We start from the raw sequence: 25,785 nt of genomic DNA on the forward strand, positions 1-25,785 counted from the left end.
TGTCCTCTATGCTTACAGCTTCCCGTGGGTGTTGGTTTGATACCGTTTGGGGACAGCCAAGGAGGCATCTGCAGGCAACAAAGGTAGGTGTGTGCTTGTGTGTGTGTTTCCTATGCAGATCCTAAGCCCAGTGTCACATGCAAGTAGGAGGAGTAAGAAGGGTTCCTGGCAAATCCGGGTTATGGATTGCATTTAAAAAGGCCCCGTGGGAGTGCAATGGGCCCCTGTCTTGCTGCTTAGCAATAATGGTATGGGTTTAGGTTCTGCTGTGTGTACTGGTGGTTGACTGCCCCCCAGCCCAGAGTGTGCATGGAAAATTGTCTGGCAGCCTCCCTGACAGCAAGCAGTGATAGTGCCCATGAAGGGGACCTTGTTGGGCCCGCCCCTTTCACGGTTATCGCTTCTCGGCCTTTTGGCTAAGATCAAGTGTAGTATCTGTTCTTATCAGTTTAATATCTGATACGTCCCCTATCTGGGGACCATATATTAAATGGATTTTTGAGAACGGGGGCCGATTTCGAAGCTTGCTTCCGTCGCCCTATGCATTGACCCGATATGGCAGTATCTTCGGGTACAGTGCACCACCCCCTTACAGGGTTAAAAAGAAAGATTCCTACTTTCATTGCTACCTGCTTGCTGGCTAGCCAGCTAGCCAGCCCTGTGGGCCTTGCTGCTGCTGCTGCTGCAGCCAAAAAACAAAAGGTGGTGCTGCTGCTGCTTCTGCTTCTGCTTGTGTCTGGCCGCTGTTGGAGCGTCCAGGCACAGGACTTCTGCTGCTGCTGACTAAATGGCCTCCTTAATTGGATCATTTGAGTAGCCAGCACACCTGTGCAGGTAGGGCATGACATGATAGGCAGCTGCCTTGATAGCGGGTGGGTGCTGAATGTTCCTAATTGACAAAATAAGATTAATGCTTATGAAGAAATATAAAATCTCATCCCTTCCCCAATATCGCGCCACACCCCTACCCCTTAATTCCCTGGTTGAACTTGATGGACATATGTCTTTTTTCGACCGTACTAACTATGTAACTATGTAACATAACATGGGGGGGGGGGGGTCTCCTGGCTGTTCACACAGGTGTGTCATTGCTGTACATTGACCATGCATTGCTTCTGTGGTATTGCAAAGGCAAAGACAAATGCTTCCAGCCATCCATTGCACTAATGGATTGGTCATCAGCTGGCTGTCTATGTCCCGCATCAATATAGACCAAAGTACAGAGGGTTAGGCTATGCTATTGTGCACCTACCTGATGCATCAGAAGGTGCGAGGCCCTTGCTAAATTCTGTGCACAGACTTTGAGATCTATGCTTTAGACTGTATCTAAACCTGCTCCAACATGGACTGACATTCTGGCCTACTTTCAGCCGATGCGACTTGTCTGTCGCTGAACAGTCGCTTTTTATGTATTCAGCACCTATGTATAATGTTGTAAAAATGCTCTAGAAGCTAAAGTCGCAGAAATGTCACACATATTTGGCCTGCAACTTTCTGTGCGACAAATTCAGACAGGAAAAATCAGTATAAATCCTTAGAAAATTATCCCCCAGTGTCTCCATCTGCTGGCGGTATTGAATAAGCATTGCTGCACTGATGGGGTATGCATTAGACGAAAAAAAAGAAGAAAAAGAAGAATAATACGCCCAGAAAAGAGGCGAAAAGGAGAAAAACGTAAAAAAACGTGAAAAAAAAGTAAGAGGAAGAGAAGGGAAAAAAAGGTGGAAATGGGTTTAAAAGTGATTTCGGCGGAGAAATATATATATATATATATATATATATATATATATATATATATATATACGCGCACACACACACATATATATAAACGTATTCTCCGTTGAGATATTGCAGCCGCTGCTGTGTCCAGGCCCAGGAGCCTTAGCACTGTGCTGTGATGTCACTCAATACCACTGACATCACTAGGTGTAAACAACATCTCTCCTTTGCTGTGTATGTGACTATGGAGCTGTTTGGTGATGTCGTATTTTATGGCCTTCATAGAAGCAACAGGAGATTGTTGCATCCATCTAGAACCCTCAGAACTACAGTGCTATGATGTCACTCACTTCCACAGGCCTTGCAGAGTGTAAACAACAACAACCCAGCTTTGTTGTGTATGTAACCATAGGGATTTGTGATGTCACCTAGAACCTTCACAGCAGCGACAGCTTTATGAGGAGCATCAGCACTGCTCTGCCTGAGCAGAACCATCACCGCCATAGGTTGTCAAATAACCCGGGTTTAACCCACACAGGTAAGTCCAATGGGGTGCAGGCATGTCCTCTATGCTTACAGCTTCCCGTGGGTGTTGGTTTGATACCGTTTGGGGACAGCCAAGGAGGCATCTGCAGGCAACAAAGGTAGGTGTGTGCTTGTGTGTGTGTTTCCTATGCAGATCCTAAGCCCAGTGTCACATGCAAGTAGGAGGAGTAAGAAGGGTTCCTGGCAAATCCGGGTTATGGATTGCATTTAAAAAGGCCCCGTGGGAGTGCAATGGGCCCCTGTCTTGCTGCTTAGCAATAATGGTATGGGTTTAGGTTCTGCTGTGTGTACTGGTGGTTGACTGCCCCCCAGCCCAGAGTGTGCATGGAAAATTGTCTGGCAGCCTCCCTGACAGCAAGCAGTGATAGTGCCCATGAAGGGGACCTTGTTGGGCCCGCCCCTTTCACGGTTATCGCTTCTCGGCCTTTTGGCTAAGATCAAGTGTAGTATCTGTTCTTATCAGTTTAATATCTGATACGTCCCCTATCTGGGGACCATATATTAAATGGATTTTTGAGAACGGGGGCCGATTTCGAAGCTTGCTTCCGTCGCCCTATGCATTGACCCGATATGGCAGTATCTTCGGGTACAGTGCACCACCCCCTTACAGGGTTAAAAAGAAAGATTCCTACTTTCATTGCTACCTGCTTGCTGGCTAGCCAGCTAGCCAGCCCTGTGGGCCTTGCTGCTGCTGCTGCTGCAGCCAAAAAACAAAAGGTGGTGCTGCTGCTGCTTCTGCTTCTGCTTGTGTCTGGCCGCTGTTGGAGCGTCCAGGCACAGGACTTCTGCTGCTGCTGACTAAATGGCCTCCTTAATTGGATCATTTGAGTAGCCAGCACACCTGTGCAGGTAGGGCATGACATGATAGGCAGCTGCCTTGATAGCGGGTGGGTGCTGAATGTTCCTAATTGACAAAATAAGATTAATGCTTATGAAGAAATATAAAATCTCATCCCTTCCCCAATATCGCGCCACACCCCTACCCCTTAATTCCCTGGTTGAACTTGATGGACATATGTCTTTTTTCGACCGTACTAACTATGTAACTATGTAACATAACATGGGGGGGGGGGGGTCTCCTGGCTGTTCACACAGGTGTGTCATTGCTGTACATTGACCATGCATTGCTTCTGTGGTATTGCAAAGGCAAAGACAAATGCTTCCAGCCATCCATTGCACTAATGGATTGGTCATCAGCTGGCTGTCTATGTCCCGCATCAATATAGACCAAAGTACAGAGGGTTAGGCTATGCTATTGTGCACCTACCTGATGCATCAGAAGGTGCGAGGCCCTTGCTAAATTCTGTGCACAGACTTTGAGATCTATGCTTTAGACTGTATCTAAACCTGCTCCAACATGGACTGACATTCTGGCCTACTTTCAGCCGATGCGACTTGTCTGTCGCTGAACAGTCGCTTTTTATGTATTCAGCACCTATGTATAATGTTGTAAAAATGCTCTAGAAGCTAAAGTCGCAGAAATGTCACACATATTTGGCCTGCAACTTTCTGTGCGACAAATTCAGACAGGAAAAATCAGTATAAATCCTTAGAAAATTATCCCCCAGTGTCTCCATCTGCTGGCGGTATTGAATAAGCATTGCTGCACTGATGGGGTATGCATTAGACGAAAAAAAAGAAGAAAAAGAAGAATAATACGCCCAGAAAAGAGGCGAAAAGGAGAAAAACGTAAAAAAACGTGAAAAAAAAGTAAGAGGAAGAGAAGGGAAAAAAAGGTGGAAATGGGTTTAAAAGTGATTTCGGCGGAGAAATATATATATATATATATATATATATATATATATATATATATATATACGCGCACACACACACATATATATAAACGTATTCTCCGTTGAGATATTGCAGCCGCTGCTGTGTCCAGGCCCAGGAGCCTTAGCACTGTGCTGTGATGTCACTCAATACCACTGACATCACTAGGTGTAAACAACATCTCTCCTTTGCTGTGTATGTGACTATGGAGCTGTTTGGTGATGTCGTCTATTATGGCCTTCATAGAAGCAACAGGAGATTGTTGCATCCATCTAGAACCCTCAGAACTACAGTGCTATGATGTCACTCACTTCCACAGGCCTTGCAGAGTGTAAACAACAACAACCCAGCTTTGTTGTGTATGTAACCATAGGGATTTGTGATGTCACCTAGAACCTTCACAGCAGCGACAGCTTTATGAGGAGCATCAGCACTGCTCTGCCTGAGCAGAACCATCACCGCCATAGGTTGTCAAATAACCCGGGTTTAACCCACACAGGTAAGTCCAATGGGGTGCAGGCATGTCCTCTATGCTTACAGCTTCCCGTGGGTGTTGGTTTGATACCGTTTGGGGACAGCCAAGGAGGCATCTGCAGGCAACAAAGGTAGGCGTGTGCTTGTGTGTGTGTTTCCTATGCAGATCCTAAGCCCAGTGTCACATGCAAGTAGGAGGAGTAAGAAGGGTTCCTGGCAAATCCGGGTTATGGATTGCATTTAAAAAGGCCCCGTGGGAGTGCAATGGGCCCCTGTCTTGCTGCTTAGCAATAATGGTATGGGTTTAGGTTCTGCTGTGTGTACTGGTGGTTGACTGCCCCCCAGCCCAGAGTGTGCATGGAAAATTGTCTGGCAGCCTCCCTGACAGCAAGCAGTGATAGTGCCCATGAAACCTTGTTGGGCCCGCCCCTTTCACGGTTATCGCTTCTCGGCCTTTTGGCTAAGATCAAGTGTAGTATCTGTTCTTATCAGTTTAATATCTGATACGTCCCCTATCTGGGGACCATATATTAAATGGATTTTTGAGAACGGGGGCCGATTTCGAAGCTTGCTTCCGTCGCCCTATGCATTGACCCGATATGGCAGTATCTTCGGGTACAGTGCACCACCCCCTTACAGGGTTAAAAAGAAAGATTCCTACTTTCATTGCTACCTGCTTGCTGGCTAGCCAGCTAGCCAGCCCTGTGGGCCTTGCTGCTGCTGCTGCTGCAGCCAAAAAACAAAAGGTGGTGCTGCTGCTGCTTCTGCTTCTGCTTGTGTCTGGCCGCTGTTGGAGCGTCCAGGCACAGGACTTCTGCTGCTGCTGACTAAATGGCCTCCTTAATTGGATCATTTGAGTAGCCAGCACACCTGTGCAGGTAGGGCATGACATGATAGGCAGCTGCCTTGATAGCGGGTGGGTGCTGAATGTTCCTAATTGACAAAATAAGATTAATGCTTATGAAGAAATATAAAATCTCATCCCTTCCCCAATATCGCGCCACACCCCTACCCCTTAATTCCCTGGTTGAACTTGATGGACATATGTCTTTTTTCGACCGTACTAACTATGTAACTATGTAACATAACATGGGGGGGGGGGGTCTCCTGGCTGTTCACACAGGTGTGTCATTGCTGTACATTGACCATGCATTGCTTCTGTGGTATTGCAAAGGCAAAGACAAATGCTTCCAGCCATCCATTGCACTAATGGATTGGTCATCAGCTGGCTGTCTATGTCCCGCATCAATATAGACCAAAGTACAGAGGGTTAGGCTATGCTATTGTGCACCTACCTGATGCATCAGAAGGTGCGAGGCCCTTGCTAAATTCTGTGCACAGACTTTGAGATCTATGCTTTAGACTGTATCTAAACCTGCTCCAACATGGACTGACATTCTGGCCTACTTTCAGCCGATGCGACTTGTCTGTCGCTGAACAGTCGCTTTTTATGTATTCAGCACCTATGTATAATGTTGTAAAAATGCTCTAGAAGCTAAAGTCGCAGAAATGTCACACATATTTGGCCTGCAACTTTCTGTGCGACAAATTCAGACAGGAAAAATCAGTATAAATCCTTAGAAAATTATCCCCCAGTGTCTCCATCTGCTGGCGGTATTGAATAAGCATTGCTGCACTGATGGGGTATGCATTAGACGAAAAAAAAGAAGAAAAAGAAGAATAATACGCCCAGAAAAGAGGCGAAAAGGAGAAAAACGTAAAAAAACGTGAAAAAAAAGTAAGAGGAAGAGAAGGGAAAAAAAGGTGGAAATGGGTTTAAAAGTGATTTCGGCGGAGAAATATATATATATATATATATATATATATATATATATATATATATATACGCGCACACACACACATATATATAAACGTATTCTCCGTTGAGATATTGCAGCCGCTGCTGTGTCCAGGCCCAGGAGCCTTAGCACTGTGCTGTGATGTCACTCAATACCACTGACATCACTAGGTGTAAACAACATCTCTCCTTTGCTGTGTATGTGACTATGGAGCTGTTTGGTGATGTCGTCTATTATGGCCTTCATAGAAGCAACAGGAGATTGTTGCATCCATCTAGAACCCTCAGAACTACAGTGCTATGATGTCACTCACTTCCACAGGCCTTGCAGAGTGTAAACAACAACAACCCAGCTTTGTTGTGTATGTAACCATAGGGATTTGTGATGTCACCTAGAACCTTCACAGCAGCGACAGCTTTATGAGGAGCATCAGCACTGCTCTGCCTGAGCAGAACCATCACCGCCATAGGTTGTCAAATAACCCGGGTTTAACCCACACAGGTAAGTCCAATGGGGTGCAGGCATGTCCTCTATGCTTACAGCTTCCCGTGGGTGTTGGTTTGATACCGTTTGGGGACAGCCAAGGAGGCATCTGCAGGCAACAAAGGTAGGTGTGTGCTTGTGTGTGTGTTTCCTATGCAGATCCTAAGCCCAGTGTCACATGCAAGTAGGAGGAGTAAGAAGGGTTCCTGGCAAATCCGGGTTATGGATTGCATTTAAAAAGGCCCCGTGGGAGTGCAATGGGCCCCTGTCTTGCTGCTTAGCAATAATGGTATGGGTTTAGGTTCTGCTGTGTGTACTGGTGGTTGACTGCCCCCCAGCCCAGAGTGTGCATGGAAAATTGTCTGGCAGCCTCCCTGACAGCAAGCAGTGATAGTGCCCATGAAGGGGACCTTGTTGGGCCCGCCCCTTTCACGGTTATCGCTTCTCGGCCTTTTGGCTAAGATCAAGTGTAGTATCTGTTCTTATCAGTTTAATATCTGATACGTCCCCTATCTGGGGACCATATATTAAATGGATTTTTGAGAACGGGGGCCGATTTCGAAGCTTGCTTCCGTCGCCCTATGCATTGACCCGATATGGCAGTATCTTCGGGTACAGTGCACCACCCCCTTACAGGGTTAAAAAGAAAGATTCCTACTTTCATTGCTACCTGCTTGCTGGCTAGCCAGCTAGCCAGCCCTGTGGGCCTTGCTGCTGCTGCTGCTGCAGCCAAAAAACAAAAGGTGGTGCTGCTGCTGCTTCTGCTTCTGCTTGTGTCTGGCCGCTGTTGGAGCGTCCAGGCACAGGACTTCTGCTGCTGCTGACTAAATGGCCTCCTTAATTGGATCATTTGAGTAGCCAGCACACCTGTGCAGGTAGGGCATGACATGATAGGCAGCTGCCTTGATAGCGGGTGGGTGCTGAATGTTCCTAATTGACAAAATAAGATTAATGCTTATGAAGAAATATAAAATCTCATCCCTTCCCCAATATCGCGCCACACCCCTACCCCTTAATTCCCTGGTTGAACTTGATGGACATATGTCTTTTTTCGACCGTACTAACTATGTAACTATGTAACATAACATGGGGGGGGGGGGGTCTCCTGGCTGTTCACACAGGTGTGTCATTGCTGTACATTGACCATGCATTGCTTCTGTGGTATTGCAAAGGCAAAGACAAATGCTTCCAGCCATCCATTGCACTAATGGATTGGTCATCAGCTGGCTGTCTATGTCCCGCATCAATATAGACCAAAGTACAGAGGGTTAGGCTATGCTATTGTGCACCTACCTGATGCATCAGAAGGTGCGAGGCCCTTGCTAAATTCTGTGCACAGACTTTGAGATCTATGCTTTAGACTGTATCTAAACCTGCTCCAACATGGACTGACATTCTGGCCTACTTTCAGCCGATGCGACTTGTCTGTCGCTGAACAGTCGCTTTTTATGTATTCAGCACCTATGTATAATGTTGTAAAAATGCTCTAGAAGCTAAAGTCGCAGAAATGTCACACATATTTGGCCTGCAACTTTCTGTGCGACAAATTCAGACAGGAAAAATCAGTATAAATCCTTAGAAAATTATCCCCCAGTGTCTCCATCTGCTGGCGGTATTGAATAAGCATTGCTGCACTGATGGGGTATGCATTAGACGAAAAAAAAGAAGAAAAAGAAGAATAATACGCCCAGAAAAGAGGCGAAAAGGAGAAAAACGTAAAAAAACGTGAAAAAAAAGTAAGAGGAAGAGAAGGGAAAAAAAGGTGGAAATGGGTTTAAAAGTGATTTCGGCGGAGAAATATATATATATATATATATATATATATATATATATATATATACGCGCACACACACACATATATATAAACGTATTCTCCGTTGAGATATTGCAGCCGCTGCTGTGTCCAGGCCCAGGAGCCTTAGCACTGTGCTGTGATGTCACTCAATACCACTGACATCACTAGGTGTAAACAACATCTCTCCTTTGCTGTGTATGTGACTATGGAGCTGTTTGGTGATGTCGTCTATTATGGCCTTCATAGAAGCAACAGGAGATTGTTGCATCCATCTAGAACCCTCAGAACTACAGTGCTATGATGTCACTCACTTCCACAGGCCTTGCAGAGTGTAAACAACAACAACCCAGCTTTGTTGTGTATGTAACCATAGGGATTTGTGATGTCACCTAGAACCTTCACAGCAGCGACAGCTTTATGAGGAGCATCAGCACTGCTCTGCCTGAGCAGAACCATCACCGCCATAGGTTGTCAAATAACCCGGGTTTAACCCACACAGGTAAGTCCAATGGGGTGCAGGCATGTCCTCTATGCTTACAGCTTCCCGTGGGTGTTGGTTTGATACCGTTTGGGGACAGCCAAGGAGGCATCTGCAGGCAACAAAGGTAGGTGTGTGCTTGTGTGTGTGTTTCCTATGCAGATCCTAAGCCCAGTGTCACATGCAAGTAGGAGGAGTAAGAAGGGTTCCTGGCAAATCCGGGTTATGGATTGCATTTAAAAAGGCCCCGTGGGAGTGCAATGGGCCCCTGTCTTGCTGCTTAGCAATAATGGTATGGGTTTAGGTTCTGCTGTGTGTACTGGTGGTTGACTGCCCCCCAGCCCAGAGTGTGCATGGAAAATTGTCTGGCAGCCTCCCTGACAGCAAGCAGTGATAGTGCCCATGAAGGGGACCTTGTTGGGCCCGCCCCTTTCACGGTTATCGCTTCTCGGCCTTTTGGCTAAGATCAAGTGTAGTATCTGCTCACTTGGTCTGGTCAGAGGGTGTCTGGGGTACCCGGCTCCTTGGCCTGGGGGGATCGTCCTTCTTAACGGAGGGACTTCACCCCCCTGCTGCTATTAGGGAGCCGGCTTAGTCCCCAGACAACGGGAGGCGATCACCCTTCACTGCCCACTCTTTGGTGGGGGAGTGTTTTTCTGTCCCTGCCTGGACACGCCTATTGAAGATGGAAGAGATCATGGACACCTCTCAATCTGCTGGAGAGGAGGTTCCTTTTTTTGGGAAGATCAAGAATGGGGTCCGGATCCTGCTGAAAGACCTTGAGAAGAAAAGAAGAGGACTTTCCTTTGTAATGGAGGAAATTCTTTTTGGAGTTTTGGAAATTGCAATGACACAAATCCTTTCCATGTTGGAATTTCCAAAGAAAGGGTGCTTTGATGTTATTTTGGTTTCCGAAGAGGATTATGATTTATTTTGGAAGAAATTTGAGACAATCAAGTCTGATCCAGTGTGGGAGGGCGTGGAAGTCATTCCCCACTTTCCCAGGAGAGAAAGAATTTTAACGGTGAGGATGTATAGTCCTTACGTCCCTGAGGAGGATATTATAATTCTTTTGACCCAATTTTGTGAGGAAATTGCGCCACTTGGCAAAATTTATAATCAGTATGGAGTCTGGACAACAAAGTGGAGATTTAAAGTAAAGTTCAAGGAAGACGCAGATGGAAGAGTTCTTTATCCCCCTGCCCGTTTTAAAATAGGGGTTATCAATGGAGATATGTTTTTTGCAGGTATGCAGAATTTCTGTAGAAAATGCAAGAAATATGGCCATTTAAAGGAAGAGTGCACCTCAATGTGGTGCCAAAAATGCCAAAAAGAAGGTCATGAAATTGAATCCTGTAGCCAAAAAAGTAAATGTAATTTATGTAACAAAATTGGTCACATGTATGTGAACTGTCCAAAGAGGAAGAAGAAAAGAGAAGAAGAAGTTTCTGAACAAGAGCCAGAAATTAAAAGATCTGTGGTAACCCAAGAGCCAAAAATTGTTGGAAAAGAGATGATAGTAGAAGAAAAGAACATTGGAGAGCATAAGAGTAAAAAGAAAAATGAAGAGCCGGTGAGAAATTTAAGAGGATATTCAGGGTCTTTCCAAACTATTTTGGAGAGAGCTCCAGATGAGGAAAGAGAATTGTTCTTACAGGACCTGGATAATCTATTATCCACCTTTAAAGCCCAGTTGCCTGCAGTAAGAAACAAAGTTTATGATTCTTTTCGCCTTGACGTGGATCGATTTATGGTAACTTATAAAATACCGGCCTGGTTGGCCATCCCAGTAAAAAGGGAAATGGAAAAAGGAAGCTTAAGCTATGGTTTAATTGATTACTTGGCAGTTTACGCCCGGAGAAAGGGAATGAATTTGTTATAATTTTGGAATGTTTATTATTTTTATTGTTGTTATAATATTTATTTCAATTTGTCTTTTTTATTTTAGGAATAAATAAAACTGTTACCTGATGATGAACAAAACAATCGAGTCCATATAAGATCTTGGAGCTCTGATTGAGTTCTGAGGGCTAACTTAAAAAAAAAAAAAATCTGTTCTTATCAGTTTAATATCTGATACGTCCCCTATCTGGGGACCATATATTAAATGGATTTTTGAGAACGGGGGCCGATTTCGAAGCTTGCTTCCGTCGCCCTATGCATTGACCCGATATGGCAGTATCTTCGGGTACAGTGCACCACCCCCTTACAGGGTTAAAAAGAAAGATTCCTACTTTCATTGCTACCTGCTTGCTGGCTAGCCAGCTAGCCAGCCCTGTGGGCCTTGCTGCTGCTGCTGCTGCAGCCAAAAAACAAAAGGTGGTGCTGCTGCTGCTTCTGCTTCTGCTTGTGTCTGGCCGCTGTTGGAGCGTCCAGGCACAGGACTTCTGCTGCTGCTGACTAAATGGCCTCCTTAATTGGATCATTTGAGTAGCCAGCACACCTGTGCAGGTAGGGCATGACATGATAGGCAGCTGCCTTGATAGCGGGTGGGTGCTGAATGTTCCTAATTGACAAAATAAGATTAATGCTTATGAAGAAATATAAAATCTCATCCCTTCCCCAATATCGCGCCACACCCCTACCCCTTAATTCCCTGGTTGAACTTGATGGACATATGTCTTTTTTCGACCGTACTAACTATGTAACTATGTAACATAACATGGGGGGGGGGGTCTCCTGGCTGTTCACACAGGTGTGTCATTGCTGTACATTGACCATGCATTGCTTCTGTGGTATTGCAAAGGCAAAGACAAATGCTTCCAGCCATCCATTGCACTAATGGATTGGTCATCAGCTGGCTGTCTATGTCCCGCATCAATATAGACCAAAGTACAGAGGGTTAGGCTATGCTATTGTGCACCTACCTGATGCATCAGAAGGTGCGAGGCCCTTGCTAAATTCTGTGCACAGACTTTGAGATCTATGCTTTAGACTGTATCTAAACCTGCTCCAACATGGACTGACATTCTGGCCTACTTTCAGCCGATGCGACTTGTCTGTCGCTGAACAGTCGCTTTTTATGTATTCAGCACCTATGTATAATGTTGTAAAAATGCTCTAGAAGCTAAAGTCGCAGAAATGTCACACATATTTGGCCTGCAACTTTCTGTGCGACAAATTCAGACAGGAAAAATCAGTATAAATCCTTAGAAAATTATCCCCCAGTGTCTCCATCTGCTGGCGGTATTGAATAAGCATTGCTGCACTGATGGGGTATGCATTAGACGAAAAAAAAGAAGAAAAAGAAGAATAATACGCCCAGAAAAGAGGCGAAAAGGAGAAAAACGTAAAAAAACGTGAAAAAAAAGTAAGAGGAAGAGAAGGGAAAAAAAGGTGGAAATGGGTTTAAAAGTGATTTCGGCGGAGAAATATATATATATATATATATATATATATATATATATATACGCGCACACACACACATATATATAAACGTATTCTCCGTTGAGATATTGCAGCCGCTGCTGTGTCCAGGCCCAGGAGCCTTAGCACTGTGCTGTGATGTCACTCAATACCACTGACATCACTAGGTGTAAACAACATCTCTCCTTTGCTGTGTATGTGACTATGGAGCTGTTTGGTGATGTCGTCTATTATGGCCTTCATAGAAGCAACAGGAGATTGTTGCATCCATCTAGAACCCTCAGAACTACAGTGCTATGATGTCACTCACTTCCACAGGCCTTGCAGAGTGTAAACAACAACAACCCAGCTTTGTTGTGTATGTAACCATAGGGATTTGTGATGTCACCTAGAACCTTCACAGCAGCGACAGCTTTATGAGGAGCATCAGCACTGCTCTGCCTGAGCAGAACCATCACCGCCATAGGTTGTCAAATAACCCGGGTTTAACCCACACAGGTAAGTCCAATGGGGTGCAGGCATGTCCTCTATGCTTACAGCTTCCCGTGGGTGTTGGTTTGATACCGTTTGGGGACAGCCAAGGAGGCATCTGCAGGCAACAAAGGTAGGTGTGTGCTTGTGTGTGTGTTTCCTATGCAGATCCTAAGCCCAGTGTCACATGCAAGTAGGAGGAGTAAGAAGGGTTCCTGGCAAATCCGGGTTATGGATTGCATTTAAAAAGGCCCCGTGGGAGTGCAATGGGCCCCTGTCTTGCTGCTTAGCAATAATGGTATGGGTTTAGGTTCTGCTGTGTGTACTGGTGGTTGACTGCCCCCCAGCCCAGAGTGTGCATGGAAAATTGTCTGGCAGCCTCCCTGACAGCAAGCAGTGATAGTGCCCATGAAGGGGACCTTGTTGGGCCCGCCCCTTTCACGGTTATCGCTTCTCGGCCTTTTGGCTAAGATCAAGTGTAGTATCTGTTCTTATCAGTTTAATATCTGATACGTCCCCTATCTGGGGACCATATATTAAATGGATTTTTGAGAACGGGGGCCGATTTCGAAGCTTGCTTCCGTCGCCCTATGCATTGACCCGATATGGCAGTATCTTCGGGTACAGTGCACCACCCCCTTACAGGGTTAAAAAGAAAGATTCCTACTTTCATTGCTACCTGCTTGCTGGCTAGCCAGCTAGCCAGCCCTGTGGGCCTTGCTGCTGCTGCTGCTGCAGCCAAAAAACAAAAGGTGGTGCTGCTGCTTCTGCTTCTGCTTGTGTCTGGCCGCTGTTGGAGCGTCCAGGCACAGGACTTCTGCTGCTGCTGACTAAATGGCCTCCTTAATTGGATCATTTGAGTAGCCAGCACACCTGTGCAGGTAGGGCATGACATGATAGGCAGCTGCCTTGATAGCGGGTGGGTGCTGAATGTTCCTAATTGACAAAATAAGATTAATGCTTATGAAGAAATATAAAATCTCATCCCTTCCCCAATATCGCGCCACACCCCTACCCCTTAATTCCCTGGTTGAACTTGATGGACATATGTCTTTTTTCGACCGTACTAACTATGTAACTATGTAACATAACATGGGGGGGGGGGGGGGTCTCCTGGCTGTTCACACAGGTGTGTCATTGCTGTACATTGACCATGCATTGCTTCTGTGGTATTGCAAAGGCAAAGACAAATGCTTCCAGCCATCCATTGCACTAATGGATTGGTCATCAGCTGGCTGTCTATGTCCCGCATCAATATAGACCAAAGTACAGAGGGTTAGGCTATGCTATTGTGCACCTACCTGATGCATCAGAAGGTGCGAGGCCCTTGCTAAATTCTGTGCACAGACTTTGAGATCTATGCTTTAGACTGTATCTAAACCTGCTCCAACATGGACTGACATTCTGGCCTACTTTCAGCCGATGCGACTTGTCTGTCGCTGAACAGTCGCTTTTTATGTATTCAGCACCTATGTATAATGTTGTAAAAATGCTCTAGAAGCTAAAGTCGCAGAAATGTCACACATATTTGGCCTGCAACTTTCTGTGCGACAAATTCAGACAGGAAAAATCAGTATAAATCCTTAGAAAATTATCCCCCAGTGTCTCCATCTGCTGGCGGTATTGAATAAGCATTGCTGCACTGATGGGGTATGCATTAGACGAAAAAAAAGAAGAAAAAGAAGAATAATACGCCCAGAAAAGAGGCGAAAAGGAGAAAAACGTAAAAAAACGTGAAAAAAAAGTAAGAGGAAGAGAAGGGAAAAAAAGGTGGAAATGGGTTTAAAAGTGATTTCGGCTGAGAAATATATATATATATATATATATATATATATATATATACGCGCACACACACACATATATATAAACGTATTCTCCGTTGAGATATTGCAGCCGCTGCTGTGTCCAGGCCCAGGAGCCTTAGCACTGTGCTGTGATGTCACTCAATACCACTGACATCACTAGGTGTAAACAACATCTCTCCTTTGCTGTGTATGTGACTATGGAGCTGTTTGGTGATGTCGTCTATTATGGCCTTCATAGAAGCAACAGGAGATTGTTGCATCCATCTAGAACCCTCAGAACTACAGTGCTATGATGTCACTCACTTCCACAGGCCTTGCAGAGTGTAAACAACAACAACCCAGCTTTGTTGTGTATGTAACCATAGGGATTTGTGATGTCACCTAGAACCTTCACAGCAGCGACAGCTTTATGAGGAGCATCAGCACTGCTCTGCCTGAGCAGAACCATCACCGCCATAGGTTGTCAAATAACCCGGGTTTAACCCACACAGGTAAGTCCAATGGGGTGCAGGCATGTCCTCTATGCTTACAGCTTCCCGTGGGTGTTGGTTTGATACCGTTTGGGGACAGCCAAGGAGGCATCTGCAGGCAACAAAGGTAGGTGTGTGCTTGTGTGTGTGTTTCCTATGCAGATCCTAAGCCCAGTGTCACATGCAAGTAGGAGGAGTAAGAAGGGTTCCTGGCAAATCCGGGTTATGGATTGCATTTAAAAAGGCCCCGTGGGAGTGCAATGGGCCCCTGTCTTGCTGCTTAGCAATAATGGTATGGGTTTAGGTTCTGCTGTGTGTACTGGTGGTTGACTGCCCCCCAGCCCAGAGTGTGCATGGAAAATTGTCTGGCAGCCTCCCTGACAGCAAGCAGTGATAGTGCCCATGAAGGGGACCTTGTTGGGCCCGCCCCTTTCACGGTTATCGCTTCTCGGCCTTTTGGCTAAGATCAAGTGTAGTATCTGTTCTTATCAGTTTAATATCTGATACGTCCCCTATCTGGGGACCATATATTAAATGGATTTTTGAGAACGGGGGCCGATTTCGAAGCTTGCTTCCGTCGCCCTATGCATTGACCCGATATGGCAGTATCTTCGGGTACAGTGCACCACCCCCTTACAGGGTTAAAAAGAAAGATTCCTACTTTCATTGCTACCTGCTTGCTGGCTAGCCAGCTAGCCAGCCCTGTGGGCCTTGCTGCTGCTGCTGCTGCTGCAGCCAAAAAACAAAAGGTGGTGCTGCTGCTGCTTCTGCTTCTGCTTGTGTCTGGCCGCTGTTGGAGCGTCCAGGCACAGGACTTCTGCTGCTGCTGACTAAATGGCCTCCTTAATTGGATCATTTGAGTAGCCAGCACACCTGTGCAGGTAGGGCATGACATGATAGGCAGCTGCCTTGATAGCGGGTGGGTGCTGAATGTTCCTAATTGACAAAATAAGATTAATGCTTATGAAGAAATATAAAATCTCATCCCTTCCCCAATATCGCGCCACACCCCTACCCCTTAATTCCCTGGTTGAACTTGATGGACATATGTCTTTTTTCGACCGTACTAACTATGTAACTATGTAACATAACATGGGGGGGGGGGGTCTCCTGGCTGTTCACACAGGTGTGTCATTGCTGTACATTGACCATGCATTGCTTCTGTGGTATTGCAAAGGCAAAGACAAATGCTTCCAGCCATCCATTGCACTAATGGATTGGTCATCAGCTGGCTGTCTATGTCCCGCATCAATATAGACCAAAGTACAGAGGGTTAGGCTATGCTATTGTGCACCTACCTGATGCATCAGAAGGTGCGAGGCCCTTGCTAAATTCTGTGCACAGACTTTGAGATCTATGCTTTAGACTGTATCTAAACCTGCTCCAACATGGACTGACATTCTGGCCTACTTTCAGCCGATGCGACTTGTCTGTCGCTGAACAGTCGCTTTTTATGTATTCAGCACCTATGTATAATGTTGTAAAAATGCTCTAGAAGCTAAAGTCGCAGAAATGTCACACATATTTGGCCTGCATCTTTCTGTGCGACAAATTCAGACAGGAAAAATCAGTATAAATCCTTAGAAAATTATCCCCCAGTGTCTCCATCTGCTGGCGGTATTGAATAAGCATTGCTGCACTGATGGGGTATGCATTAGACGAAAAAAAAGAAGAAAAAGAAGAATAATACGCCCAGAAAAGAGGCGAAAAGGAGAAAAACGTAAAAAAACGTGAAAAAAAAGTAAGAGGAAGAGAAGGGAAAAAAAGGTGGAAATGGGTTTAAAAGTGATTTCGGCGGAGAAATATATATATATATATATATATATATATATATATACGCGCACACACACACATATATATAAACGTATTCTCCGTTGAGATATTGCAGCCGCTGCTGTGTCCAGGCCCAGGAGCCTTAGCACTGTGCTGTGATGTCACTCAATACCACTGACATCACTAGGTGTAAACAACATCTCTCCTTTGCTGTGTATGTGACTATGGAGCTGTTTGGTGATGTCGTCTATTATGGCCTTCATAGAAGCAACAGGAGATTGTTGCATCCATCTAGAACCCTCAGAACTACAGTGCTATGATGTCACTCACTTCCACAGGCCTTGCAGAGTGTAAACAACAACAACCCAGCTTTGTTGTGTATGTAACCATAGGGATTTGTGATGTCACCTAGAACCTTCACAGCAGCGACAGCTTTATGAGGAGCATCAGCACTGCTCTGCCTGAGCAGAACCATCACCGCCATAGGTTGTCAAATAACCCGGGTTTAACCCACACAGGTAAGTCCAATGGGGTGCAGGCATGTCCTCTATGCTTACAGCTTCCCGTGGGTGTTGGTTTGATACCGTTTGGGGACAGCCAAGGAGGCATCTGCAGGCAACAAAGGTAGGTGTGTGCTTGTGTGTGTGTTTCCTATGCAGATCCTAAGCCCAGTGTCACATGCAAGTAGGAGGAGTAAGAAGGGTTCCTGGCAAATCCGGGTTATGGATTGCATTTAAAAAGGCCCCGTGGGAGTGCAATGGGCCCCTGTCTTGCTGCTTAGCAATAATGGTATGGGTTTAGGTTCTGCTGTGTGTACTGGTGGTTGACTGCCCCCCAGCCCAGAGTGTGCATGGAAAATTGTCTGGCAGCCTCCCTGACAGCAAGCAGTGATAGTGCCCATGAAGGGGACCTTGTTGGGCCCGCCCCTTTCACGGTTATCGCTTCTCGGCCTTTTGGCTAAGATCAAGTGTAGTATCTGTTCTTATCAGTTTAATATCTGATACGTCCCCTATCTGGGGACCATATATTAAATGGATTTTTGAGAACGGGGGCCGATTTCGAAGCTTGCTTCCGTCGCCCTATGCATTGACCCGATATGGCAGTATCTTCGGGTACAGTGCACCACCCCCTTACAGGGTTAAAAAGAAAGATTCCTACTTTCATTGCTACCTGCTTGCTGGCTAGCCAGCTAGCCAGCCCTGTGGGCCTTGCTGCTGCTGCTGCTGCAGCCAAAAAACAAAAGGTGGTGCTGCTGCTGCTTCTGCTTCTGCTTGTGTCTGGCCGCTGTTGGAGCGTCCAGGCACAGGACTTCTGCTGCTGCTGACTAAATGGCCTCCTTAATTGGATCATTTGAGTAGCCAGCACACCTGTGCAGGTAGGGCATGACATGATAGGCAGCTGCCTTGATAGCGGGTGGGTGCTGAATGTTCCTAATTGACAAAATAAGATTAATGCTTATGAAGAAATATAAAATCTCATCCCTTCCCCAATATCGCGCCACACCCCTACCCCTTAATTCCCTGGTTGAACTTGATGGACATATGTCTTTTTTCGACCGTACTAACTATGTAACTATGTAACATAACATGGGGGGGGGGGGTCTCCTGGCTGTTCACACAGGTGTGTCATTGCTGTACATTGACCATGCATTGCTTCTGTGGTATTGCAAAGGCAAAGACAAATGCTTCCAGCCATCCATTGCACTAATGGATTGGTCATCAGCTGGCTGTCTATGTCCCGCATCAATATAGACCAAAGTACAGAGGGTTAGGCTATGCTATTGTGCACCTACCTGATGCATCAGAAGGTGCGAGGCCCTTGCTAAATTCTGTGCACAGACTTTGAGATCTATGCTTTAGACTGTATCTAAACCTGCTCCAACATGGACTGACATTCTGGCCTACTTTCAGCCGATGCGACTTGTCTGTCGCTGAACAGTCGCTTTTTATGTATTCAGCACCTATGTATAATGTTGTAAAAATGCTCTAGAAGCTAAAGTCGCAGAAATGTCACACATATTTGGCCTGCAACTTTCTGTGCGACAAATTCAGACAGGAAAAATCAGTATAAATCCTTAGAAAATTATCCCCCAGTGTCTCCATCTGCTGGCGGTATTGAATAAGCATTGCTGCACTGATGGGGTATGCATTAGACGAAAAAAAAGAAGAAAAAGAAGAATAATACGCCCAGAAAAGAGGCGAAAAGGAGAAAAACGTAAAAAAACGTGAAAAAAAAGTAAGAGGAAGAGAAGGGAAAAAAAGGTGGAAATGGGTTTAAAAGTGATTTCGGCGGAGAAATATATATATATATATATATATATATATATATATATATATATATACGCGCACACACACACATATATATAAACGTATTCTCCGTTGAGATATTGCAGCCGCTGCTGTGTCCAGGCCCAGGAGCCTTAGCACTGTGCTGTGATGTCACTCAATACCACTGACATCACTAGGTGTAAACAACATCTCTCCTTTGCTGTGTATGTGACTATGGAGCTGTTTGGTGATGTCGTCTATTATGGCCTTCATAGAAGCAACAGGAGATTGTTGCATCCATCTAGAACCCTCAGAACTACAGTGCTATGATGTCACTCACTTCCACAGGCCTTGCAGAGTGTAAACAACAACAACCCAGCTTTGTTGTGTATGTAACCATAGGGATTTGTGATGTCACCTAGAACCTTCACAGCAGCGACAGCTTTATGAGGAGCATCAGCACTGCTCTGCCTGAGCAGAACCATCACCGCCATAGGTTGTCAAATAACCCGGGTTTAACCCACACAGGTAAGTCCAATGGGGTGCAGGCATGTCCTCTATGCTTACAGCTTCCCGTGGGTGTTGGTTTGATACCGTTTGGGGACAGCCAAGGAGGCATCTGCAGGCAACAAAGGTAGGTGTGTGCTTGTGTGTGTGTTTCCTATGCAGATCCTAAGCCCAGTGTCACATGCAAGTAGGAGGAGTAAGAAGGGTTCCTGGCAAATCCGGGTTATGGATTGCATTTAAAAAGGCCCCGTGGGAGTGCAATGGGCCCCTGTCTTGCTGCTTAGCAATAATGGTATGGGTTTAGGTTCTGCTGTGTGTACTGGTGGTTGACTGCCCCCCAGCCCAGAGTGTGCATGGAAAATTGTCTGGCAGCCTCCCTGACAGCAAGCAGTGATAGTGCCCATGAAGGGGACCTTGTTGGGCCCGCCCCTTTCACGGTTATCGCTTCTCGGCCTTTTGGCTAAGATCAAGTGTAGTATCTGTTCTTATCAGTTTAATATCTGATACGTCCCCTATCTGGGGACCATATATTAAATGGATTTTTGAGAACGGGGGCCGATTTCGAAGCTTGCTTCCGTCGCCCTATGCATTGACCCGATATGGCAGTATCTTCGGGTACAGTGCACCACCCCCTTACAGGGTTAAAAAGAAAGATTCCTACTTTCATTGCTACCTGCTTGCTGGCTAGCCAGCTAGCCAGCCCTGTGGGCCTTGCTGCTGCTGCTGCTGCAGCCAAAAAACAAAAGGTGGTGCTGCTGCTGCTTCTGCTTCTGCTTGTGTCTGGCCGCTGTTGGAGCGTCCAGGCACAGGACTTCTGCTGCTGCTGACTAAATGGCCTCCTTAATTGGATCATTTGAGTAGCCAGCACACCTGTGCAGGTAGGGCATGACATGATAGGCAGCTGCCTTGATAGCGGGTGGGTGCTGAATGTTCCTAATTGACAAAATAAGATTAATGCTTATGAAGAAATATAAAATCTCATCCCTTCCCCAATATCGCGCCACACCCCTACCCCTTAATTCCCTGGTTGAACTTGATGGACATATGTCTTTTTTCGACCGTACTAACTATGTAACTATGTAACATAACATGGGGGGGGGGGGTCTCCTGGCTGTTCACACAGGTGTGTCATTGCTGTACATTGACCATGCATTGCTTCTGTGGTATTGCAAAGGCAAAGACAAATGCTTCCAGCCATCCATTGCACTAATGGATTGGTCATCAGCTGGCTGTCTATGTCCCGCATCAATATAGACCAAAGTACAGAGGGTTAGGCTATGCTATTGTGCACCTACCTGATGCATCAGAAGGTGCGAGGCCCTTGCTAAATTCTGTGCACAGACTTTGAGATCTATGCTTTAGACTGTATCTAAACCTGCTCCAACATGGACTGACATTCTGGCCTACTTTCAGCCGATGCGACTTGTCTGTCGCTGAACAGTCGCTTTTTATGTATTCAGCACCTATGTATAATGTTGTAAAAATGCTCTAGAAGCTAAAGTCGCAGAAATGTCACACATATTTGGCCTGCAACTTTCTGTGCGACAAATTCAGACAGGAAAAATCAGTATAAATCCTTAGAAAATTATCCCCCAGTGTCTCCATCTGCTGGCGGTATTGAATAAGCATTGCTGCACTGATGGGGTATGCATTAGACGAAAAAAAAGAAGAAAAAGAAGAATAATACGCCCAGAAAAGAGGCGAAAAGGAGAAAAACGTAAAAAAACGTGAAAAAAAAGTAAGAGGAAGAGAAGGGAAAAAAAGGTGGAAATGGGTTTAAAAGTGATTTCGGCGGAGAATATATATATATATATATATATATATATATATATATATATATATACGCGCACACACACACATATATATAAACGTATTCTCCGTTGAGATATTGCAGCCGCTGCTGTGTCCAGGCCCAGGAGCCTTAGCACTGTGCTGTGATGTCACTCAATACCACTGACATCACTAGGTGTAAACAACATCTCTCCTTTGCTGTGTATGTGACTATGGAGCTGTTTGGTGATGTCGTCTATTATGGCCTTCATAGAAGCAACAGGAGATTGTTGCATCCATCTAGAACCCTCAGAACTACAGTGCTATGATGTCACTCACTTCCACAGGCCTTGCAGAGTGTAAACAACAACAACCCAGCTTTGTTGTGTATGTAACCATAGGGATTTGTGATGTCACCTAGAACCTTCACAGCAGCGACAGCTTTATGAGGAGCATCAGCACTGCTCTGCCTGAGCAGAACCATCACCGCCATAGGTTGTCAAATAACCCGGGTTTAACCCACACAGGTAAGTCCAATGGGGTGCAGGCATGTCCTCTATGCTTACAGCTTCCCGTGGGTGTTGGTTTGATACCGTTTGGGGACAGCCAAGGAGGCATCTGCAGGCAACAAAGGTAGGTGTGTGCTTGTGTGTGTGTTTCCTATGCAGATCCTAAGCCCAGTGTCACATGCAAGTAGGAGGAGTAAGAAGGGTTCCTGGCAAATCCGGGTTATGGATTGCATTTAAAAAGGCCCCGTGGGAGTGCAATGGGCCCCTGTCTTGCTGCTTAGCAATAATGGTATGGGTTTAGGTTCTGCTGTGTGTACTGGTGGTTGACTGCCCCCCAGCCCAGAGTGTGCATGGAAAATTGTCTGGCAGCCTCCCTGACAGCAAGCAGTGATAGTGCCCATGAAGGGGACCTTGTTGGGCCCGCCCCTTTCACGGTTATCGCTTCTCGGCCTTTTGGCTAAGATCAAGTGTAGTATCTGTTCTTATCAGTTTAATATCTGATACGTCCCCTATCTGGGGACCATATATTAAATGGATTTTTGAGAACGGGGGCCGATTTCGAAGCTTGCTTCCGTCGCCCTATGCATTGACCCGATATGGCAGTATCTTCGGGTACAGTGCACCACCCCCTTACAGGGTTAAAAAGAAAGATTCCTACTTTCATTGCTACCTGCTTGCTGGCTAGCCAGCTAGCCAGCCCTGTGGGCCTTGCTGCTGCTGCTGCTGCAGCCAAAAAACAAAAGGTGGTGCTGCTGCTGCTTCTGCTTCTGCTTGTGTCTGGCCGCTGTTGGAGCGTCCAGGCACAGGACTTCTGCTGCTGCTGACTAAATGGCCTCCTTAATTGGATCATTTGAGTAGCCAGCACACCTGTGCAGGTAGGGCATGACATGATAGGCAGCTGCCTTGATAGCGGGTGGGTGCTGAATGTTCCTAATTGACAAAATAAGATTAATGCTTATGAAGAAATATAAAATCTCATCCCTTCCCCAATATCGCGCCACACCCCTACCCCTTAATTCCCTGGTTGAACTTGATGGACATATGTCTTTTTTCGACCGTACTAACTATGTAACTATGTAACATAACATGGGGGGGGGGGTCTCCTGGCTGTTCACACAGGTGTGTCATTGCTGTACATTGACCATGCATTGCTTCTGTGGTATTGCAAAGGCAAAGACAAATGCTTCCAGCCATCCATTGCACTAATGGATTGGTCATCAGCTGGCTGTCTATGTCCCGCATCAATATAGACCAAAGTACAGAGGGTTAGGCTATGCTATTGTGCACCTACCTGATGCATCAGAAGGTGCGAGGCCCTTGCTAAATTCTGTGCACAGACTTTGAGATCTATGCTTTAGACTGTATCTAAACCTGCTCCAACATGGACTGACATTCTGGCCTACTTTCAGCCGATGCGACTTGTCTGTCGCTGAACAGTCGCTTTTTATGTATTCAGCACCTATGTATAATGTTGTAAAAATGCTCTAGAAGCTAAAGTCGCAGAAATGTCACACATATTTGGCCTGCAACTTTCTGTGCGACAAATTCAGACAGGAAAAATCAGTATAAATCCTTAGAAAATTATCTCCCAGTGTCTCCATCTGCTGGCGGTATTGAATAAGCATTGCTGCACTGATGGGGTATGCATTAGACGAAAAAAAAGAAGAAAAAGAAGAATAATACGCCCAGAAAAGAGGCGAAAAGGAGAAAAACGTAAAAAAACGTGAAAAAAAAGTAAGAGGAAGAGAAGGGAAAAAAAGGTGGAAATGGGTTTAAAAGTGATTTCGGCGGAGATATATATATATATATATATATATATATATATATATATATACGCGCACACACACACATATATATAAACGTATTCTCCGTTGAGATATTGCAGCCGCTGCTGTGTCCAGGCCCAGGAGCCTTAGCACTGTGCTGTGATGTCACTCAATACCACTGACATCACTAGGTGTAAACAACATCTCTCCTTTGCTGTGTATGTGACTATGGAGCTGTTTGGTGATGTCGTCTATTATGGCCTTCATAGAAGCAACAGGAGATTGTTGCATCCATCTAGAACCCTCAGAACTACAGTGCTATGATGTCACTCACTTCCACAGGCCTTGCAGAGTGTAAACAACAACAACCCAGCTTTGTTGTGTATGTAACCATAGGGATTTGTGATGTCACCTAGAACCTTCACAGCAGCGACAGCTTTATGAGGAGCATCAGCACTGCTCTGCCTGAGCAGAACCATCACCGCCATAGGTTGTCAAATAACCCGGGTTTAACCCACACAGGTAAGTCCAATGGGGTGCAGGCATGTCCTCTATGCTTACAGCTTCCCGTGGGTGTTGGTTTGATACCGTTTGGGGACAGCCAAGGAGGCATCTGCAGGCAACAAAGGTAGGTGTGTGCTTGTGTGTGTGTTTCCTATGCAGATCCTAAGCCCAGTGTCACATGCAAGTAGGAGGAGTAAGAAGGGTTCCTGGCAAATCCGGGTTATGGATTGCATTTAAAAAGGCCCCGTGGGAGTGCAATGGGCCCCTGTCTTGCTGCTTAGCAATAATGGTATGGGTTTAGGTTCTGCTGTGTGTACTGGTGGTTGACTGCCCCCCAGCCCAGAGTGTGCATGGAAAATTGTCTGGCAGCCTCCCTGACAGCAAGCAGTGATAGTGCCCATGAAGGGGACCTTGTTGGGCCCGCCCCTTTCACGGTTATCGCTTCTCGGCCTTTTGGCTAAGATCAAGTGTAGTATCTGTTCTTATCAGTTTAATATCTGATACGTCCCCTATCTGGGGACCATATATTAAATGGATTTTTGAGAACGGGGGCCGATTTCGAAGCTTGCTTCCGTCGCCCTATGCATTGACCCGATATGGCAGTATCTTCGGGTACAGTGCACCACCCCCTTACAGGGTTAAAAAGAAAGATTCCTACTTTCATTGCTACCTGCTTGCTGGCTAGCCAGCTAGCCAGCCCTGTGGGCCTTGCTGCTGCTGCTGCTGCAGCCAAAAAACAAAAGGTGGTGCTGCTGCTGCTTCTGCTTCTGCTTGTGTCTGGCCGCTGTTGGAGCGTCCAGGCACAGGACTTCTGCTGCTGCTGACTAAATGGCCTCCTTAATTGGATCATTTGAGTAGCCAGCACACCTGTGCAGGTAGGGCATGACATGATAGGCAGCTGCCTTGATAGCGGGTGGGTGCTGAATGTTCCTAATTGACAAAATAAGATTAATGCTTATGAAGAAATATAAAATCTCATCCCTTCCCCAATATCGCGCCACACCCCTACCCCTTAATTCCCTGGTTGAACTTGATGGACATATGTCTTTTTTCGACCGTACTAACTATGTAACTATGTAACATAACATGGGGGGGGGGGGTCTCCTGGCTGTTCACACAGGTGTGTCATTGCTGTACATTGACCATGCATTGCTTCTGTGGTATTGCAAAGGCAAAGACAAATGCTTCCAGCCATCCATTGCACTAATGGATTGGTCATCAGCTGGCTGTCTATGTCCCGCATCAATATAGACCAAAGTACAGAGGGTTAGGCTATGCTATAGTGCACCTACCTGATGCATCAGAAGGTGCGAGGCCCTTGCTAAATTCTGTGCACAGACTTTGAGATCTATACTTTAGACTGTATCTAAACCTGCTCCAACATGGACTGACATTCTGGCCTACTTTCAGCCGATGCGACTTGTCTGTCGCTGAACAGTCGCTTTTTATGTATTCAGCACCTATGTATAATGTTGTAAAAATGCTCTAGAAGCTAAAGTCGCAGAAATGT

General features: G+C 45.9%; 10 non-coding genes and 2 pseudogenes across 10 annotated transcripts; all 12 read left to right on the plus strand.

Annotated features, from left to right (window-relative positions):
• The first annotated feature begins 396 nt into the window (after positions 1-396).
• Positions 397-587, plus strand: LOC130315601 (U2 spliceosomal RNA). The gene has a single exon (XR_008863072.1). It is a non-coding gene; the product is annotated as a U2 spliceosomal RNA (small nuclear RNA).
• A 2,089-nt stretch (positions 588-2,676) lies between these two features.
• LOC130315602 (U2 spliceosomal RNA) lies at positions 2,677-2,867 on the plus strand. The gene has a single exon (XR_008863073.1). It is a non-coding gene; the product is annotated as a U2 spliceosomal RNA (small nuclear RNA).
• Positions 2,868-4,952: 2,085 nt separating this feature from the next.
• Positions 4,953-5,143, plus strand: LOC130315603 (U2 spliceosomal RNA). Its single transcript, XR_008863074.1, has one exon. It is a non-coding gene; the product is annotated as a U2 spliceosomal RNA (small nuclear RNA).
• A 2,088-nt stretch (positions 5,144-7,231) lies between these two features.
• Positions 7,232-7,422, plus strand: LOC130315604 (U2 spliceosomal RNA). The gene has a single exon (XR_008863075.1). It is a non-coding gene; the product is annotated as a U2 spliceosomal RNA (small nuclear RNA).
• Positions 7,423-9,507: 2,085 nt separating this feature from the next.
• LOC130315645 (U2 spliceosomal RNA) lies at positions 9,508-9,644 on the plus strand (annotated as a pseudogene).
• Positions 9,645-11,097: 1,453 nt separating this feature from the next.
• On the plus strand, positions 11,098-11,271 carry LOC130315642 (U2 spliceosomal RNA; annotated as a pseudogene).
• Positions 11,272-13,350: 2,079 nt separating this feature from the next.
• On the plus strand, positions 13,351-13,541 carry LOC130315605 (U2 spliceosomal RNA). Its single transcript, XR_008863076.1, has one exon. It is a non-coding gene; the product is annotated as a U2 spliceosomal RNA (small nuclear RNA).
• A 2,078-nt stretch (positions 13,542-15,619) lies between these two features.
• On the plus strand, positions 15,620-15,810 carry LOC130315606 (U2 spliceosomal RNA). The gene has a single exon (XR_008863077.1). It is a non-coding gene; the product is annotated as a U2 spliceosomal RNA (small nuclear RNA).
• Positions 15,811-17,889: 2,079 nt separating this feature from the next.
• On the plus strand, positions 17,890-18,080 carry LOC130315608 (U2 spliceosomal RNA). The gene has a single exon (XR_008863078.1). It is a non-coding gene; the product is annotated as a U2 spliceosomal RNA (small nuclear RNA).
• Positions 18,081-20,166: 2,086 nt separating this feature from the next.
• LOC130315609 (U2 spliceosomal RNA) lies at positions 20,167-20,357 on the plus strand. Its single transcript, XR_008863079.1, has one exon. It is a non-coding gene; the product is annotated as a U2 spliceosomal RNA (small nuclear RNA).
• A 2,085-nt stretch (positions 20,358-22,442) lies between these two features.
• Positions 22,443-22,633, plus strand: LOC130315610 (U2 spliceosomal RNA). The gene has a single exon (XR_008863080.1). It is a non-coding gene; the product is annotated as a U2 spliceosomal RNA (small nuclear RNA).
• Positions 22,634-24,712: 2,079 nt separating this feature from the next.
• LOC130315611 (U2 spliceosomal RNA) lies at positions 24,713-24,903 on the plus strand. Its single transcript, XR_008863081.1, has one exon. It is a non-coding gene; the product is annotated as a U2 spliceosomal RNA (small nuclear RNA).
• The last annotated feature ends 882 nt before the right edge of the window (positions 24,904-25,785 follow it).

The sequence above is a fragment of the Hyla sarda genome, unplaced genomic scaffold (genome assembly GCF_029499605.1).
Source record: "Hyla sarda isolate aHylSar1 unplaced genomic scaffold, aHylSar1.hap1 scaffold_188, whole genome shotgun sequence".
Classification (NCBI taxonomy): Eukaryota; Metazoa; Chordata; class Amphibia; order Anura; family Hylidae; genus Hyla; species Hyla sarda.